At 35.6% G+C, this 6739-nt stretch overlaps 1 long non-coding RNA gene across 7 annotated transcripts; it reads right to left on the reverse strand.

Annotated features, from left to right (window-relative positions):
- Positions 1–337: 337 nt before the first annotated feature.
- On the reverse strand, positions 338–4175 carry LOC147846671 (uncharacterized). 7 transcript variants are annotated; one of them, XR_015476161.1, is made up of 8 exons: positions 4100–4175; positions 3789–3826; positions 3452–3479; positions 3145–3204; positions 2710–2832; positions 2499–2602; positions 1846–1920; positions 338–1494 (listed from the first exon to the last, which is right to left on the reverse strand). It is a non-coding gene; the product is annotated as an uncharacterized LOC147846671 (long non-coding RNA). The 7 variants fall into 7 exon arrangements; XR_015476164.1 differs by lacking the exon at positions 338–1494 and having other exon boundaries at positions 1523–1920; positions 3145–3198; XR_015476166.1 differs by lacking the exons at positions 338–1494; positions 3789–3826 and having other exon boundaries at positions 1523–1920.
- Between the last annotated feature and the right edge of the window lie 2564 nt (positions 4176–6739).

Raw genomic sequence — 6739 nt, forward strand, 5'->3', positions numbered from 1 at the left:
GCACACCAGAAGCGCCGCTTGGCGCCGCGACACGGCGCGTACATGACAGATTAAAGTATCGCACACCAGACGCGCACATTCGAATGATATTTAACATGAAACTAATCAGATGGCGCTCTGTGGCGCGGCTGAAAAATGAACTGCGTCCTGAGCCGTCGCCGGGCGCCGCCGACAGCCGCCGACTTGCGGCGCCGGTGTGTGTATCCTGATAGGAACCTATGTTTAGAATTCTAAAATACATGGCGCTGCGTGGCGCTGCGCGGCGCGCCGCCGAGCGGCGCTTCTGGTGTGCGACCTGCTTAAGGGTGCACTCACACTTGGTACAGTTGCCTTGAACCGAGACAGGTGGCCTTCTTGCTGTGAGGCGACAGCACTCCCTACAGTGTCACCGTGTCGCCTTTAATTATATTGTTTTTTAATTATTTTTAGTCATTTGGGATGTGGTGACAGACAGTCAAATATTTCACCGAACAGATCCACCACTTTTGACGCTGATAAATTAGCATAAAGTCATCATGCTGCATGTATTAGGAGGATTGCTAAAGGTGGCAGCTGACATGCAGCGAGGGGTTTGCCTCTTCAATAAACTACAACAGTTAGCATTCATTAAAGAGTAAGAATGATTAATAAATCCATATGAAACGGTCCCTTAAAGTGACATCACATCTTCAGTTTTGAGCTCAGATGCTCTTTGCACTCACACTAAAAGCGTACTGCATCAAAGGCCAACCAAACCGCACTCTGGCACACCACACAACCAAGCCAGGACCGGCTAACTGAACCGCACGGTTCGGATGGCACAGTGGGAGTGCACCCTATTTTTTTTTTCTTTGCAAAATTGTTACATCCCTTCTATTAATTATATACAGGCCCGTGCAGAGACTATCCAAAGGGCATGTGCAGGAATTTTTTTTAAGAGAAGGGGGGTGCACTGTAAAAAATTTGACCTTAAATTCACAGTAAATTACTGGCTAATAATTGCATTACTTTCACAGTAAATTACTGTATGTAAATTCACAGTAAATTATTGTGAGGTAGTTCACAGTAATTTACTGTGGTTTTGTCACATTAAATTATTGTGAAATTACAACCATATATTGTAACTTTACAGTAGATAATAAAGTCTGTTACTGTAATTTCACAGTATTATCTTGTAGAATTAACTATATTTTACTGTGAATTTGCAAAACGATTACTGTGATTTAGCAGTAGGTTGCAGTTTAAATACCTGATTTAACTGTAAAGTTACAGTTATATCCCGGATTACTGTAATTTAACAGTTTGGTGCTGTAAAATTTCAAAGCAATTTTAGGTCACACAAAAATGAAAATTTTATCTTGATTTACTCACCCTCAGATTGTTCCAGCTCTGTTAAAATGATTTTTTTTGTTAAACACAGGAATAAAAATATCAAATTTTCCTCTTTGTGTCCAAACAACCTGAGGATGCGTAAATGACGACAGAATCTTCATTTTTGGGTGATCTGAAAAGACTCTAAAATCAAAATAAAAACAAACACACATACATTTTACAGATTTATTTAACAGCTTAATGACATCTGTGTAAACATTTCAGAAAACTTTCAAAAGGTGAAGGTGAAGCCTCAAAAAATACTATAAGAACATATTAATAAAAAAATCTGACATCATATGTAGCATACATATAAAAAGCAGTGCTTCAGAGTGCTCTCTCTCTCATTTTATATATATATATATATATATATATATATATATATATATACACATACATACATACATACACACATGAGAGAAAGAGAAAAAACTTCTTGCTAAATTAGGCAGTCGTCTATTCAAGGTCAATCTTTTTCCTTATAATTTTACACACTTGCTGGTTGATGTGTCTTCTCTGCTTCTTTGACTTCGTCTGTCTTCCATCTCCAAACTGGTGCCCAAAAAGCACCTATAAGCAAAAGGGCAGACAAACAGTTAGCTTCATACAACACTACTGGGACACTACTGCTGCACTAGAGAGCAAAATTACTGTTAGCTCAGTTTGAACATGCTGACAATACTGTAGCTCAGTCAAACTGCAATCATTTAAACAAAAACATCTGAAAAACATTTCCATCACAAACACAAAATAAAGAACAGTCCAACAACAAATAGTGGTTTTAATGACCTAGGCAGAGCATTTTAAAACAGTTGATTTGATTTACACCTTCTGTTTACAGACTATAATCTAATGCTGGGTTCACACTTATTGCAAAGTTAACACATGCATCACAGTACTTGCTCTTGAATACTAGCAGGATGTTTCTTGCATCAAGCTAATTTTTCATGATTTAAATATTAGGAAGATTTTGCAAAAAAAACTTGATTGAAGTGATACAGCACTTGTGTTGTATTCATTTCAATCAAGTTTTTTGCAAATATTTCAAATATTTTTCAACGTTTTTTGAGTTTCACTTAATTTGTGCTGCCCAGTAAAAATTTCCCACTATTTATGCATTTGCAATGATTTGTATGTAATCCACTCACCTGAATAGGTAACTTCACATATGATATAAGAGCCCCATCCTTTTAAAGACAGCTTCCCCTCTGGTCTCCAGCACAGACAAACAAATTGTGTCTGCAACACGGCCCTTTATAACAAGGGGACAAGGGGAGTCATGACTTGTGCTCCTATACATTCCTTGTTTAACCCCCCCCAAAACAAGCCCTCAGTTACAATATTTATTGTAGACATTACCTTAAATTCCAGAGTGCAAAAGGCATCTTCAGCATACTTCAGTTTCAGACCAGATCCAAAGTCTGTTGTGAAATCCAGGTGAGGTCCCATGACCACTCGACCCTCCGAGTCCAAGGAATAAGACTAAAAGGAGGAAAGAAGGACTAAATTAGAGGTGTTTGTGAATAATTAAATTTGTTTGTAGAAACAAAGTTGACATTCCATGCTCTGCCTATTAAAAACCAAGCAAACAAACACACATGCCCAGTAAAATTGCTAATAAAAATAAAAACTATAGTTTAAAAAAATCTTTGTCTAATATTTACTACTACTGGAGGTACTGGTGGAACTTCTGGAAGAAGAAAAAGAGTTTGTACAAGAAACTGCTCACAACAAATCTGTGAAAAACCTGACATTTAAAAATCTAATAAAAAATGAGGAAGGCATCAACATTACCTTTAATAATCAAGCGAGGGGTGATTGGTAGCATCAGTGTTTCAACATCAATGGCTGTGGCTGCAAAAAAATATGAATATAATAAGAGTAGAATAAGACTCAATCTAACACACGCACACACATACACATACTCTCTCTCTCTCTCTCTCTCTCTCTCTCTCTCTCTCTCTCTCTCTCTCTCTCTATATATATATATATATATATATATATATATATATATATATATATATATATATATATATATATATAGGTTTAGATTGTGATAATGAATTTAGGTTATATTTGTGTGCTCAGAATTTACACTCACCTCACACTTCAGCTATTATCAGGTACACCTGAACACCAAAAAATAAAATCTACAGTTAGTGACAATATACAATTAGTTCTCATTAGTAACAGTTAAATGTTAGCACTGCATTAACACCAGTGAGAGATATACAATATGTACTGTATTAGTGTTAGTTTAAAAGAATACAACTGAATTGTATTATAAGCCTAATTTTATAAAACAGTTAAGACTTGTTTCATAATGAGTTTAGTTTATTTAACTAACTTAACGTTAACGTTACAGTGAACAAAATTAACGTAACGTTACATGATGGTGACTAACCGTAACGTTAACTTAAGTGAAGGTCAGAGCTTACCTTAACTTTAGTCATTTCACCTTTACTTCAGTCTTGTACTGAAACAGAAAATGCAGTTAACAAGAAGTTAATTAAAGAAAATTCCCTTTCTTTTTTCAGGAACTAACGTTAACGTTATGCTAATACCTCAGAAAACACTACAATCACCATCTGGCGTCGTTAATTTCTTGTTTTAAAAAAAGGCGCGCTTAAACCCTGTACGTTCGAGTACAACTGAAGTACTCGGTAAATTCCTGTTAAATGACATGCACTATACAGAAATACACATACAACAATCATTTAACGGACAAAAGTCATATTTTAACACTTACCGAGGATGAATCCGTTGGGTGAAGAGACGACGGCGTTGTCTGTGGTGATGGCGCTTGTTTGCGGTCGAGTCGAGTCAGTTCTGTTAAATGAATCGGCTCCTTTAAGTGAACAGTAAAGAGTCGAATTCGGCTCCTTTAAGTGAACAGTAAAGAGTCGAATTCCCCTGAAAACGATTCCGTTTTGTATAATATTGTAAGACGCAAACATATAATTCATTAATATTTCATAATATTGCTTGATTCGTGTACTGCTTGTACACGAATTGCTTGTTGATGACTAAGAGCTCATGAACACGTCTGATAAAATATCTGAATCTGATTCAATGTCACACGAGTCCTGAACCGAAGCAGTGCACAAGTAATATATTGATTGAAATATAAAGTTAATTATTTTCTTCGCCATTCAAAATATTACATATCTCTGATTTTAACAATAAGAATAAAGTTCGATTGGAGTGTATTGAGAATTATTATTTTTTTACTCCCAGGATTCATTTTGCACCAAGCTGCATCAAGCTGTAATGGTGGATGAGAAGGCACATAATATTATAAATATTGCTTGTAATATGTAATGAAATAAAGTTTTAACACTTTTTCATGCGAGAATGTAGTTCTTCAAAACTCAAATCTGTGGATTGTTAGTAAAGATTGTGTGTAATTTTAAGTGTGTTTTGCCGGTAGCGGAGATCTATGACCTCCAGGCGGCAACGGCGCTCATTACTCATGTATCCGCCAAGAGGCGCCTGTCTTCAGGCTAGACATTGGGACAATTGCCCCGTCTTCGATGGCTCTATTTGCGTCCGAAAATGAAGTTTTAACTGTTTTTCATGATACAATGTAGTTGTTTAAAACTCTAATCTGTGGTTTATTTATATAGATAAAATAATAATAATAATTTATATATATATATATATATATATATATATATATATATATATATATATATATATATATATATATATATAAATATATTTAATTCTGAGATTAGTGACCTCCAGGCGATGACAGGTGCCCAATACTCATGAAACCGTCTAAAGCAGACATTTACCCTGACATTAAAATAATTGTTGGCTGTTTAACAGTCTTTGGTTTCATTAATTAATTACTTTTTATTCCAGTTTATTATGTTTTGGCTAAGCACACAGTTGTTCATTAAATATTATTTCCTATTCTATGTTAACTGTATAAAATTAAATAAAGGTGCAGTACAACCAAAAAGATGTTGGTAACCAAATCGTTTTGGGGGCTATAACATTCTGTTATTATCTGTTAAAAGTTCATTTGTATTAATTTCTACGTTGAATTAAAAAAGGTTTGAATTTCTATAACTAACGTGCAAAAGATATAGCCCTTTTCACAGTAATTTGCTGTAATCATGCTACCTGCCGTAATTTCACAATAAAATTATGAATACAACATATTACTGTGAATTTTTCAGTTAAATACTGTGAAGGGATACTAATGTAATTTACTGTGAAAAATTACAGTAACTTGTTGTGAAAACCTGGAAATTTTTTACAGTGTGGGGTTATGGGGGTGTTAAAAGCACAAAATCAAAAGTAAAGGGTTGTTGTCACACGCGTACTGAAGAGCGGTGTTGTCGCGCGCGTTCTGATCAGCAGTGTTGTCACGCACGTATTGTAAGGGGGGAGGGGGGAAGGGGTGCGCGCGCGCATGTACTCAAGAGCGGTGTTGTCGCGCGCCTACTGCAGGGCGGTATGTGTCGCAGGGGCACTTTTGATCATTTTGGAATGGCACTTTCTATCCGAGACTAAAAAGGGCATGTGCACTGCACAGGTTGAGCCCTATGTGTGCATGTGCCTGATTATATAACATGGTAGTTGTAAAAATTACCTGATCGTTCTGAAAAAAAATTATATAATGCACAGGATTTTATCACAACCTTACAACAGTTGTAAGCTCATTTCAAGATATTAAGTGAGGATTGTGAGAAATAGTCAGAACTGGAAACAAAATAATAACATAATCTTGCAACTGGAAAAATAAAGTAATTTTAAGAAAAGTAAGAAAAAAGCACACAAAAAAATCACCTCAGTGACCTCAAGAGGGAGATGAAGACAATATTAAAATTTTTAGTTATCTCTGAAATAAGTCCCGCTTAAACTATTTAAATAAACCGTTAGAAAAATTAACCTCGAACAAAAATAAAAAATAAAAAAAGAAAAAAAAAGAAAGAAAGAAAGGAATTGCTAGTTCATATCCCGCCATTCTGAATTCATATCATGCAATTCGAACGTGTTTTTGTGAGTTTTAAAGTCACACAACAGGCTCTCATATGAGACTCAATCTCAATTGTCTCCCATAGTAAGTGCCTTGCAGTTTCTCCATGTTTTCGCTACCCAAGGGACAAAGAGAAAATATTTTCTTGTATCATCAACACAGACTGCACAGATCTTCAGTTTGTCTTTTGCAGTGTGTTTGCTAGTTCAGCTAGAACTGCTGCAGAGATTTGATTGTGGAAAACAGGACTGATTTCAGCTGAAGTCCTAATCAGACATTCTGTCTGATCATCTGTCCCTGATAGTAAAGCACGTTCTCATCGCAGACGCGCTCAAAGTCAAATGCATACATTATAGTTTAATGCAAAAACATAAATAAATGAATAAAGATTTATATGAG

Source organism: Danio rerio, chromosome 1, assembly GCF_052040795.2.
Source record: "Danio rerio strain M-AB ecotype USA chromosome 1, GRCz13ab, whole genome shotgun sequence".
Lineage (NCBI taxonomy): Eukaryota > Metazoa > Chordata > Actinopteri > Cypriniformes > Danionidae > Danio > Danio rerio.